This window comes from Mya arenaria, chromosome 9 (assembly GCF_026914265.1).
Source record: "Mya arenaria isolate MELC-2E11 chromosome 9, ASM2691426v1".
Lineage (NCBI taxonomy): Eukaryota > Metazoa > Mollusca > Bivalvia > Myida > Myidae > Mya > Mya arenaria.
The window spans coordinates 73,342,902-73,356,436 of NC_069130.1; the positions used below are offsets into that span (position 1 = coordinate 73,342,902).

General features: G+C 33.6%; 1 pseudogene; it reads left to right on the forward strand.

The window, feature by feature from the left end:
* LOC128246367 (uncharacterized) overlaps positions 1-6,057 on the forward strand; it is a 111,968-nt pseudogene extending 105,911 nt beyond the window's left edge.
* Positions 6,058-13,535: the final 7,478 nt, after the last annotated feature.

A 13,535-nucleotide genomic window follows, 5' to 3' on the forward strand; every position in this document is an offset into this window, starting at 1 on the left:
CTTCTTTCTTTTTGTTGATGTGATATTCATGAGCTTTCGCTAGATTAAATGATCTTCAATAGCAAAAAAGTAGATCTATTGAAGTCATTTCGACATTCATGAGTTCTGAAGTTTGAATTCATGCTGATGTGAACTAAATCTTATGGATGAAATTCTGATGTTCATGAGCTATATAGTTTCAAGCCATTGTGGTGTTTATAACTTTATATAATAATATTATAGCTAATATCTTGTACGTCATTTTAATATTCAACAACTGGTGTTTGAAGTCATGCTGATGATTTTGACTTGGAAGAAGAAGATCTATTGATCATTTGGATATTCATGAACTCTGTAGTCAAGTTCATGCTGGTGTTTATAAATTTCTGAGAAGTAGCTATGTAAAGTCATTCTGATATTCATGAGTTATACAGTTTGAAGTCATGCTGGTGTGTTTATGACTAGCGAAGAAGTAACTCAATTTAAGTCATTTTGGTATTCATAAGCTAAGTCAGTTAAGCCATGCAGGTGTTTTTGACTGGCTAGGCAGTATGAATAGTTGCAAGTCAAAGAAAGCAGATGGTGTCATCATTGTCATGGTAGTCCTGCTGGTTACTACTGGTCACTACTACAATTACTGCTGGATAAAAAATAGATAGAAATCAGATAAGATGGAAATCATTCTAATATTCATGAGCTAAGTAAATTGAAATCATGCTGGGCTTAATGATTTTTTTTCGAGTGGATGGAAGTTATTCTGAAATTCATGAGCCAATTGGATGGAAAACATGCTAGGGTTAATGATTTGTTCAAGAGAAGATAGAAGTTATTCTGATATTCATGAGCCAAGTAGATGGAAATTTTGTGCTCGGGTTAATGATTTGTTTAAGAGTAGATGGAAAGTATTCTGATATTCATGAGCCAAGTGGATGGAAATCATGCTGGGGTTAATGATTTGAAAAGATTGTAGACATTCTGATATTCATGAGCCTAGTAGATGGAAATTATTCTGATATTCATGGGCCAAGTCATTGGAAATCATGCTGGGGTTAATGATTTGAAAAGATTGAAGACATCCTGATATTCATGAGCCTAGTAGATGGAAATTATTCTGATATTCATGAGCCAAGTACATGGAAATCATGCTGGGGTTAATGATTTGTTTCGAGAAGATAGAAGACATTTTGATATTCATGAGCCAGGTAGAATGAAATTGTGTTGGGGTAAATGATTTGGTTAAAAGTAGATGGAAGTTATTCTGATTTTCATGAGCCAAGTAAAAGGAAATCATGCTGGGGTTAATGATTTGTTTAGAGTAGATGTAAATCATACTGGGGTTAATGACTTAATTAGAGGAGATAGATGAAAGGCATTCTGATAATCATGAGCCAAGATGATGGAAATTGTGGGTCAATGCTTTGTTTAGAGTACTCAAAGATGGAATCATTCTGATATTCATGAGCTAACACAGAAATTGTGCTGGAGTTGAGGATTTGTTTAAGAGTAGATGGAAATTATTCTGATATTCATAAGCTAAGTAGATGGAAATCATGCTGGGGTTAATGATTTCTGATATTCATGAGACATTAAAATAAAAATCATGCTGGGGTTAAAAGATTTGTTTAGAGTTGATGGTAGTCGTTCTGATATCCATTAGCCAAGTAAATGGAAATCGTGCCAGTGTTAAAAGATTTGTTTTGAGTTGATGGTAGTGGTTCTGATATCCATTAGCCAAGTAATGGAAATCGTGCCGGGGTTAGAATTTCTTTCGAGTAGATTGAAATAATTTTGATATTCATGAGACATTTAGATGGAAATCATGCTGGGGTTAAAAAATTTGTTTAGAGTTGATGGTAGTCGTTCTGATATCCATGAGCCATGTTGATGGAAATCATTCTGGTGTTAATGGTTTGTTAGATTGAAGTCATTCTGATTATCATGAGCCAAGTAGATGGAAATCATGCGGGTTAATGATGTTTAGTGTAGATGGAAAGTATTCTGATATTCATAAGCAGATGGAAATCATGCTGGGTTAAGGATTTGTTAAGAGTAGATTGAAAGTTTCTGATATTCATGGGTGGAGGAGATGGAATTTGTGTTGAGTAAAGGAGTACTGGAAAATCGATGGAAGTCTGATATTTATGAGCTTTGGAAATATCTTACCCCTTCCATCGGGATATGATGTTTTGGTACCGGATTTAGTCATTGTCAATTTTAAAATAGCTTTCATTTATTATCTAAAATTTTGCTAAACGATTATTTAAATTTCAAGTTCTTATATATTCTTTACACTTTGTACATGATGATGGTCATTATAAGAGCTGATGTCAATAGTATGCTATGATAATTTGTAAAAATGTTTCTTGATATCATTTTAGTTAAAAACTAGAAATAAGAAATATACATGCATATACATTAATTAGTTAATGAAATTGCTATTCACTTCACAATTGTATTAACAAAATGCTGTTATTCATCATTACCGTAACAGTTAAAATATGATGTTCAAGGTAATTGCAATATATATTGTTGTTGTTTAAATAAATAAATTATTTATTTAATTGTCTTTCATATATAATAATTTAATTGTTTTTCATATATAATAAATGTGATATTAAACTAAAATTGTACCCAAACTCCTGTTTGTGTTAAGTATATTAACAAAAATATGCATATAATATAAGATGTTCTATACACAACTCAATTTTCAAAAAATATTGGAAAAAATAATAGCTTTTATCATCAGTTGATGTATTTAAGTATAATTTACATTGTTAGTAATAAATGGTGATTAAAAGTCAAATATCTTAAAGCTATCAAAGAAATATTAATAAAAAAGATTCAGTTACTTTACCCTTTTGCGCAAAATGTTTTTAGAAATATCTTCAATTTTTCAGGCAAAACAGTTGTAACTGACTGTTTTACAAATATATCTTTTAGAAATTGAATGCAAGGTGTTATTGTGATTTATTCATGAAAAGTACACAAAATTAAAACTATAATGGAACCCATCATTCACCAACAGGAAAACGAACAACTTCCAACGCAAAGGGATGTTCAACAAAATACAACAGAAACAGTACAAAAAATAAATGTAAGTGGTATCACATACATTTTAAAGAACACAAAAGAAAACTTTAAAGCAGGAAAAACGAAACTAGCTCTTAATGCATGGAAACAAATTACACATGATAGATGATTATAAAAACAATTATGGGATACAAGCTTGAAGTAAACAGATCGCCTGTTCAAGTAAATTCATCAATACCATACAAGTTTAGTCCTCAAGAACAAAATGAAATCAACACAGAAATTAAGAAGTTCATTTCACAAACTATTGTAGAAGAAGTTGAAAACACACCAGAGGATGGAGAGTTTATATGTGGATGGGAACGCGATTTTGATCATTGTGGAGCTAACGTGAATAACGAGAAAAAGCGAGAATAAAATCGCGCACTCTTTTCCGCTTGATTTTTCATGGTATTTTCGAGCTTAAAACTTAGTTATTTGTTGTCAACATAAAAAAACACGTCAATATCAGCAATAACCCCTCTGCAACACTCATTGTTGATATTTAGGTTGATCATAACCTGTTAATGTGTGTTTAATTTACCGTAAGAGTTAGTCAGCTGTTCGGCTTTTGGACTTTGGTACCTATGTTTGTATGACGGTAACGTGCAAACATTTCTGGCCGATGATGTGAGGCGTTTTTGAAATAAAACAGTATTATTTTATTTTTTTAAAACGAAAGGACATCAATCAGAATATGCTTGATCATGAAATGTTGGTTATAACCGATATTTGTTCACATTCTGACAAACAGCGCAGTAACAGAGACATCGTTTCCCGGTTTATCAAGAGGAATATCCGGTGTTAAATTTCAACGTTTCTGGGTTCAAATTGTGGAATTACATGTGGTAAGTCCAAATAAAGTGTTATTTAATCATTAAATGATTATGTTTAATCAGTATAACATAACACAATCTACAAGTTTGATAATGCAATTTGACAGTAGTTTCACATGGCAATCAAAGTAATTGACAAAACCCGAAAGTGAATTCTGCGACATTTTTGTTGTTGTTAGCAACCGATAATGACCGACAAGGTTAAATGTTAAACGTTGTCACAGGCCTCGACGGTACCTTATGAAATAGAATATTTTCAAAATGATGATCCAGATTTTGCAAATGAACTCCTTTAACTTTACAATCATTTTAATGAATTTGTGCAGTCTTTTCAAAGTCAAAATATAAAAGATTCAGATGAAAGGTCAATGTTTGATAAATAATGATGATTTTGATTGTGAAATAATCAACGATGATTTACTTACTTTCAAATGATTATGATGGTACTCTGAGACCTGAAGATGTCAAGGAGATTAAAAATGTAAACAAACTGCAGTGTATACAACTATCATTTGAATGTTACTGAATAACTGTTCGGATCACCTGTTTTCATAAACATTTACATTTTGGTAATTTTTTTACAATTTTTTTACAAATATGATATCAAAGAGTAAAACATTTTATTAAATAATTGTCCTGAGATTTGTTAAAGAAAAAAACTTTTTTTGGTGCCAATCTGGTGTATAGTCCCTTTAACAATAGTTAACATTTATTTGTACAGGAAAGTAGACATTTTATCTGGTGGAGGAGGCCGAATTGCCGGGGAAAGGAAGTGACAGTGTCGTGAGCCTGGCCCACCACTACTTTCAGCACTATGGTGTCGGTGAAAAACATGCTGAGGTATTTAGTGCTTCACCCATTTAAATTATCTAGAATATTTAATGGATTCTAACAGCCTATGCAAACTTCATCCTTATTGCTGAGAAGTGATTATGAGAATTAATAGTGAATATAAAAGTTGATGAAACTTTACATATATTATACCATGAAACACATTCTTATTCAGAATTTTTTTTCCATTTCACATTCGATGATTGATAACGATTGGATATTTGGATTCAACCATGGCTTATGAAATGTGTCCCTCATTATAAAATTGCTTTCTTCATGTACTGCATATAGCTTAAAAAAGAAAAAAAAAAATGTATTAAATTTTCCAGGTTTATTTCCATAATGCTGTCGGCCAAAACAAGAACAATGCTGTGCTTTGGTATGCCATGTGACGTGTTATGACAGGTAATTTTTTTAATCTGTTAATAATTGTTTGTCTGATTTTTTAGGACAAATGCACTGTCTTTTGAAATCAATCACATCATTGATATCTGCGATTGGTGCTTTAATTTTAAAGGATGCAGAACTGGATGAAGTTGAAGTGTAGTTGGCAGTAATTTGATATGAGGAATATGTTATCTAAATAAACATATATGTTAACACTCCATTATTGTAAGATTTATATGTCTTGAAAACTTTATTATACCCTAGTTAATATCATTTGCTTAGTTATATTTTTTGTGAATATAGATAAGTTTTATATACACTAAACAGATCTTCCAACAATTTTCAGGACTGCATGAGAGTGTAACGCTAAACACTATGTTGGCTGGGCACACCAAATTTGCTCCTGACTGTCTCTTCGGCAACTGGAAGGTCAAGTGGCGATGCTGTAATGCCGAGAATCTTCAAGAAATTGCCCACACTGATTTCGCCTCTTCAAAGTCCAACCACAACATCCCACAGTTGGTTTATGACCCTCAGCAGCCAGTCACAGTTCACAGTTGGAAATCATTCCTAGATACATATTTCAAAACTCTAAAGAATATTACCAAATACCACCATTTCTATGTATCAAAACATAAACCAGGAGTTGTAGTATGCAAAGAGTTTGTAGTTTCCTCAGAGATTGAAGTTATTCTTTTGAGGATGAGTCCAGAATGTGGTGTTTTGCCGGAAATAAAGCACACACCGTGCCTAGATGCTGCACGTCAATGGTACCTTCAAGATTCTATTGGTCCATTCTTTAGATCTGAGTCATTAAGATCTGCAGTATGCCCTAAACCAACTCTGTGTAAAGTCGAAGTTTACTCATTTGTTGGTGAAATGTCGATTGTAGATCAAATGTTTGTGGCAAATATGAAAGAAATGAGTAAAAAATGGCATTATCACATGTAACCATAGCAACAGACTGTTGTTTTATGTAGTTCTTTTATGTCATTTTGTACATATAATGAGCAATGTGTACTCATTGTTTCTATGAATTAGTTTATGTGTTAGCTATAACAGACAGTTAAGTTAGTATTTCGGCATGGACACTGCATTTAAAAGAAGAACATTTTTAGTGGACATTGTTTTCAAACTGGCGTAACAGAATGATCCATATCTTTTGATGTCTTTGTACAAAAATGACTTGAAACTTTAGTTTTAAACCTTAGATACTTGGTATCATTTACATGCCAATAACTTAAAAAGCATTGTATATTGAGAACACATTATTTGTGGCAGACTTTGAAAATGATTGGAAATAGCATTTTCATTAGTAACCATAGCAACCGATTTTTGCTTTGACCTTTGTGGCCAATTTCTATGTCATTATGGACATTAGCAATGTGTACTTGCTATTTTAATTTTGAAGTTTATGTAACACTAGTAAAGATAAGTTATATATTTAAACAGGTATCTTGACATATATATATATTATATTTAAAATTAGAACAATTTTGTTCACATTGTTTTTTATCCCTGTGTTTTATAATGTTTCATGTGTTTTAATTTTTGTGATATTTGACGTGAAACCTAAGATTTAATTTCTGTAAATACTTAGTATCATAAAGATGTCAATAACTTATAAATATTTATTTTTTTATGCAGACTTTCAAAAATGATTGGTAATAGCATTTTCATAAGTAACCATAGCAACTGAATTTTGCTTTGACCTTTGTTGTAAGTTTCTTTATCATTATGGACATTAGCGATGTATACTTGTTATTTTCCTTTTGTAGTTTATGTGATACTAGTAAAGATAGTTTTATCATTTAATATTTTGACTTGTATACTTCATTCAAAATAAGAACAGATTTAGTGAACATTTCGTTCAAATTGTGTTAAAGCCGTCTGTTACAAAATGTTCCATATATCCATTGTTTTGTTTTTTAAATATTTGACTTACAACTTCAGACTTTATTTCTGCAATTGCTTGGTATCATAAAAATGTCAATAACTAAAAACACAACTTTATGAAAAACATTATTGTTTGAGAAACATGAGTGAAAATGGCATTATCAATAGTTACCATAGCAACCAAATCCAGTTATGAACTTTTCGTTAACTTTTGTAATCAAACTATGATTGCTTATTGTTTCTATGCTAAAACTTATATGTAACATGTAAATAGTCCTTGACATGATACTTATCAGACATGGATATTTCATTCTAAATAAACACATTAGACCATACGTTTTGTTCATTTCGATTTCTACACCCGTGTTACGAAAAGTACTATATTTTTTTAGGTTTTGTGAATTTTGACTTGAAACTTTGGATTTTTGTTCTAGAAATACTTGGCATCATAAAGGTTACAATATCTCAAAATGTCATTTTTGGGCCAGAATGATCATATTCCCATTCCCATCCACATATATATCGAACATTTTTTACAGACCAAAAACCAATATTAAGATAAGAATAAAACTCAACATGAAGCCATTTTATAAAAAATTTACAAATAAAATATATTTCAAAATTGAAACATTGTCAATGGCAATTGCAGCCATCAGGAAAAACTGTTGGCTTGCATCTGTTGATCTGACAGATGCATTTTACTCCATAGCAGTCTGTGAAGAAGATGAATTTCTTGCGGTTGGTGTTTAATGGCAGAAAACATCAATTTTGCGCTCTAGTGATGAGATTATCAAGCAGTCCTAGAGTTTTCTCAAAAATCTTAAAGCCTGCATTTGCATCATTGAGGTCAAAAGGGCATGTGAGTTCCTCATATATAGAGACTCATGTTTACAAGGTCAAACAAAAGAACAATGTGCTCAAAATGTTATTTACACGATTACATTGTTTGACAAGTTAGGTTTAACCATCAACATTGAGAAATCTGTACTTGAACCATGTCAACAAATCACTTTCTTAGGATTTATATTATGTTCATTAACTATGACAGTACAGCTAACAGCTACAAGAATCAAAGCGCTGAAAGCGCTGCAAGACTGTCGGTGATGTAACTGAAGCAAGCAAACACTACCGCTTAGTTCTTTCAAATGAAATGTGATCAAATGATTTCATACAAATGATGAACACTCTTTAAGGTAGATGAAGAAGGATAAATGTGATTATAATAAGCACAGCTATATTGGACTATCCAATGGCCTACAAGATTCTTAATTCAAGTTTCGTAAGTTTGAAGCGCTTAAAATCAGTTAAATGGATATTCATTATGTTAGAAATGCTTCAATATATGCTATTTGACGTCGCTTATAACATTTTCAGTAAGCAATTACATGCCTTCATTACATTGGGGTCTGTTGAAGCCTATGTCTTTAAAATGCAAATACAATACAAACTATACCCAAAATTCAAGGGAAATATATAACTTTAAAATGATGCTCTTTCAAGCCTAAAAATGCCTCCCAAAACGTCTATCAACAGATTCAGCATATCTACAAAATGTGCTCTAGTTATTAGCTCACCGGTCACTTTGTGACAAGGTGAGCTTTTGTGATCGCCTTTTGTCCGGCGTGCGGCGTGCGTCGTCCGTCAACAATTTACTTAAAAGACATCTCCTCCTTAACCGCTGGGCTAATATTAATAAAACTTCATAGGGATGTTCCTTTGGTGGTCTTTTATCAAAGTTGTTCAAAGAATTCAATTCCATGCAGAACTCTGCTTGCCATGGCAACCAAAAGGAAAAACTTTAAAAATCTTCTTCTCCCAAACCACAAGGCTTAGGCCATTGATATATGGTAGGTAGGATCACCAAATGGTCCTCTACCAAGATTGTTCAAATTATGGCCCTTGGGTCAAAATTGGCCCCGCCCCGGGGGTCATGGGTTTTCTCTATATGTTTATAGTGAAAACTTCAAAAATCTTCTCCTCTGAACTTACTTGGCCTAGAGCTTAGATATATGGCCTGATTCATCGTCTAGTGGACCTCTACAAAGTTTGTTCAAATTATGGCCCTGGGGTCAAAATTGGCCCCGCCTCGGGGGGTCATGGGTATGCTCTATATGTTTATAGTTAAAACTTCAAAAATCTTCTCCTCTGAACTTACGTTGCTTAGAGCTTAGATATTTGGCCTGATTCATCGTCTAGTGGACCTCTACAAAGATTGTTCAAATTATGGCCTTTGGGTCAAAATTGGCCCCGCCTCGGGGGGTCATGGGTTTTCTCTATATGTATATAGTTTAAACTTCAAAAATCTTCTCCTTTGAACTTACTTGGACTAGAGCTTAGACATTTGGCATGATTCATCGTCTACTGGACCTCTACAATGATTGTTCAAATTATGGCCTTGGAGTCAAAATTGGCCCCGCCCCGGGGGGTCATGGGTATACTTGATATGTTTATAGTGAAAACTTCAAAAATCTTCTCCTCTTAACTTTCTTGGACTAGAGCTTAGATATTTGGCATGATTCATCGTCTAGTGGACCTCTACAAAGATTGTTCAAATTATGGCCCTGGGGTCAAAATTGGCCCCGCCCCTGGGTGGTCATGGGTTTTCTGTATGTTTATAGTAAAAAAAATCAAAATCTCCTCTGAACTTACGTTGCTTAGAGCTTAGATATTTGGCCTGATTCATCGTCTAGTGGACCTCTACAAAGATTGTTCAAATTATGGCCTTGGGGTCAAAATTGGCCCCGCCCTGGGTGGTTAGGGTATTCTCTATACGTTTATAGTTAAAACTTCAAAAATCTTCTCCTCTGAACTTACTTGGACTAGAGCTTAGATATTTGGCATGTTTCATCGTCTAGTGTACATCTACAAAGATTGTTCAAATTATGGCCTTGGGGTCAAAATTGGCCCCGCCCCTTGGGGGGTCATGGGTTTTCTCTATATGTTTATAGTGAAAACTTCAAAAATCATCTCCTCTGAACTTACGTGGCTTAGAGCTTAGATATTTGGCATGATTCATCTGTCTAGTGGACCTCTACAAAGTTTGTTCAAATTATGGCCCTGGGGTCAAAATTGGCCACACCCTGGGGCTGATGGGTTTTCTCTATATGTGTTATAGTGAAAACTTAAAAAATCTTCTCCGAACTCACAAAGACAAGTAACGTCTTAATTTAAACTGGATAACATATTTAGTACACATACCAATTTTCAATATGGGCCACATACAACAATTAATAACAAATATACATATATAGATACGCACGTAAAATCAAGTAGTGACAAGAGCTTAGATATTTAGCATGATATATCATCTAGTTGACTTGTACCAATATTGTTCAATCTTTGGCCCTGGGGTCAAAAAATGGCCCCACCCGGGAGGTCATGGGTTTCCTTATATATGTATATGATGAAAACTTATAAAATCTTCTTCTCCGAAACCAAAAGGCGAAGGCCTTAGATATTTGGTATGAAGCATTGTTTATCGGACCACTATTAAGATTGTTCACACTTTAGCCCTGGGGTCAAAATTGGCCACGCCCCGTGTTCATAGGCTTAGGTTTTCAATATTAAACAGTCTATTATCTGAAGTCGGAATATGACATTAAATATATAAACTTTTTTTGATGCCAATCTGGTGTACAATCCCTTCAACTGCATTTTTATGTCTATGAGGTATTTTGTTTTTTTAAAAAGAACATTTGATGAGGTAGTGTTGCCTCCACAGATAGTCTTGTAGGCCTGTTATTGTCTGTATGAAAGCTTTTGTTTCTCGAAGAACACAGCACTTTCTGCATTTGTGACTTTGTAGACTGCTCCTGGCTAACTGGCTCACATCCTGCATACAAATAGACCCGTATTGAAACACATGATAAGAAACAAACATACATAAAATCATGAAAATATTTGAAGTGAAAAAATTGCTGCCCCTGTTAGTTGGAATAGCTGGACCATTATGATATAATTTAACAAATACACCACAGTGATCTTAACTTTTTACATTTAAGCTTCACAATTTCATAGGCTTGCTACAAATTTCCTCGAATATTATTACTTCATTTTTTTTTATACATATTGATAATATATCTTTACAAAATCACTATAAATACTGATACTAGTCACCAATGCTTACTTTTTCATTTTTTTTGTGATATCAATACTGTAAACAGTGGTCGAAATTAGCACAAGCCCGCAAGCCCTGCACTGGTTAAATGTCTTTCGGGCTTGCTCAAATTCTGAATTTTATATAGCAGGGTTTGTTCAAAAATTTGATGCCAAGCAATAGTATAATAATTTGGGCTTGTTGATCCAAAAGTCTAATTTCGATGACTGTGTAAATAGATAAATTGGAATGGCAAAAGCTTGTTACTGGTTGTAAGACTCAGGCATTTTTTTTACATCACTGATCCAAAATTTGCAGAAAGAAAGCAGGCCATACTCAAAAGATTTTAAAAAAATAACAAAAATATACCTTTGTCCTGAACAATTAGATTTTCAAACTGTTTTTTTTCCCCTCGGTTACAAGGAGCCAACAACCAAACCAGCTCGGGATCATTTTGGCCAAGGGGACAGGTTTGGCACAGCTGGTTACAACCACCTGTGTTAGTGTTTTGGCATTAAAGAGGTTGAGGACCTGCAAAAGGGAAAATCAAATTAATTTTTGTACGAAAACATCAAATTTTGATATATTATTTATAATATAAATTATGTACAGTTCGATTTAATATCATGACTGTAATATCATGTTCTATTTTTGAAAACTTACTAGAGCATGACTCCATATTGTCGTCTCTTTAACTGGTAGTGTAAACATGCCACTTTTAGGTTGTTTGTAAGAACTCGACTTCGTAGCAAAGTTAAGTTCATGTTTATTCTACTTTCCTTTAAACATTTTGGGGTCTAGAAAAAGCCACTCGCAAAATTTTGCGAGCTTGAATAAAAGTCACTCGCAATTTGCAAATGCCGCTCGCAATTTGCGAGTATGCGAGTCTAAATTTGAACCCTGCAATAATTTTAAAACCTGCATGTGAAAAATAAGAAAATAGAACCAGTGGTCGAAATTAGCACAAGCCTGCAAGCCCTGCACTGGTAAAATGTCTTTCGGGCTTGCTCAAATTCTGAATTTTATATAGCAGGGTTTGTTCAAAAATTTGATGCCAAGAAATAGTATAATAATTAGGGCTTGTTGATTCAAAAGTCTAATTTCGATGACTGTAGAACCAGATTATTTCATTATTTACCTCTTTTTTTCCATACCCTGGTAGTGCCAATCAGTCTGGAGCTTTGCATGACTATGCCCGGCAATAACTGTATCCATAGTATTAACTTGCCACTTGTCACAGTAAGGAGCATCATAAATTTCTTGTGTAATCCTAGAAAGTGTCATTATTACATTTATTACATACTGACATAGAAAATCCTTAGCAATAAATATTACAGTGTCATGAGAAATTGAATAAAAATGACAAAAAGTTTAAAACTTCTTACATTTGTGGCAAATCTTAAGCACCAGTCAATTGTAAGGCCCCTCCCCCCCTCCCCCAGGTCTGGGGGTATACCGGGGATAGTTGGGGAAATGGGCCATGTTTTACCTTTCAGGTGGCCACGCAGTGCTGGGTGAATGCAGTTGTTTTGTCTTCGCTTTAAATATAGCGGGGGGGAATGGGCCTTACCTAGGCCAGGGTCCCTGTGATGCAGCTGCATTTGGTGCAAATTTACCATCGTTTTGTCCCTGCAGGACGGGAGTTTTAGCTGGGGTTGGCTGGATCGAAGGTCAATTGATGTCCCTGCTAATCCCTAGACCTTGGGGGGGGGGGGAGGTGGGGCTTGGTTACAATTGACTGGTGCATAATACTGACAGTTCATCAAAATAAGTTTAAACTTAAACAAGTTTATGCCGTTAATTAGAAAATAAACACATTTAACATACTAAGAGCCTCATGCCTCTCAGCCTGATGGATCACAGCCAAATTTATATTTCTCATTAATTAAGAATATGTTTGATAACCAAATAACAACTGGCAACATTCATTTTAGTAATAAAAACAACCATCAAATTTATTAATATTAAATTATTACTGTTATTAATATTAAAAAACAATACTAGTGGTATACTGTATAATAAGTTCACTTTATATATTTCTCATAAATAAAAATGTTGCTACTTACCACAACATAAACCAAAATCTTAAACTGCATCAACTTTCCTGTTTACATCAAATGATCAGCAGAAGTAAATCATGTGTGATGTAGCTGATAATCTGGGGCACCAAAGGGGAAATTTCAAGTTGATGACATCATAATGTGCATGACATGCAGTATTGATGACATCACAGATTTTGGAACTCAGCCAATTCTCTCAGGACAGTGTCTGCTGGTATGTATATTTTTGTTTATAAATATTATTTTTGTATTGATTGTGAATTTTGGCTTTTATTTATTTATTAAAAATGATATAAAAAATGTTTCTTTTTATCAAATTTTTAATTTATGAAAAATATCTTTACTGGTTGAGAAGCAGTTTCCGACGGAAAGCAGTTTCCG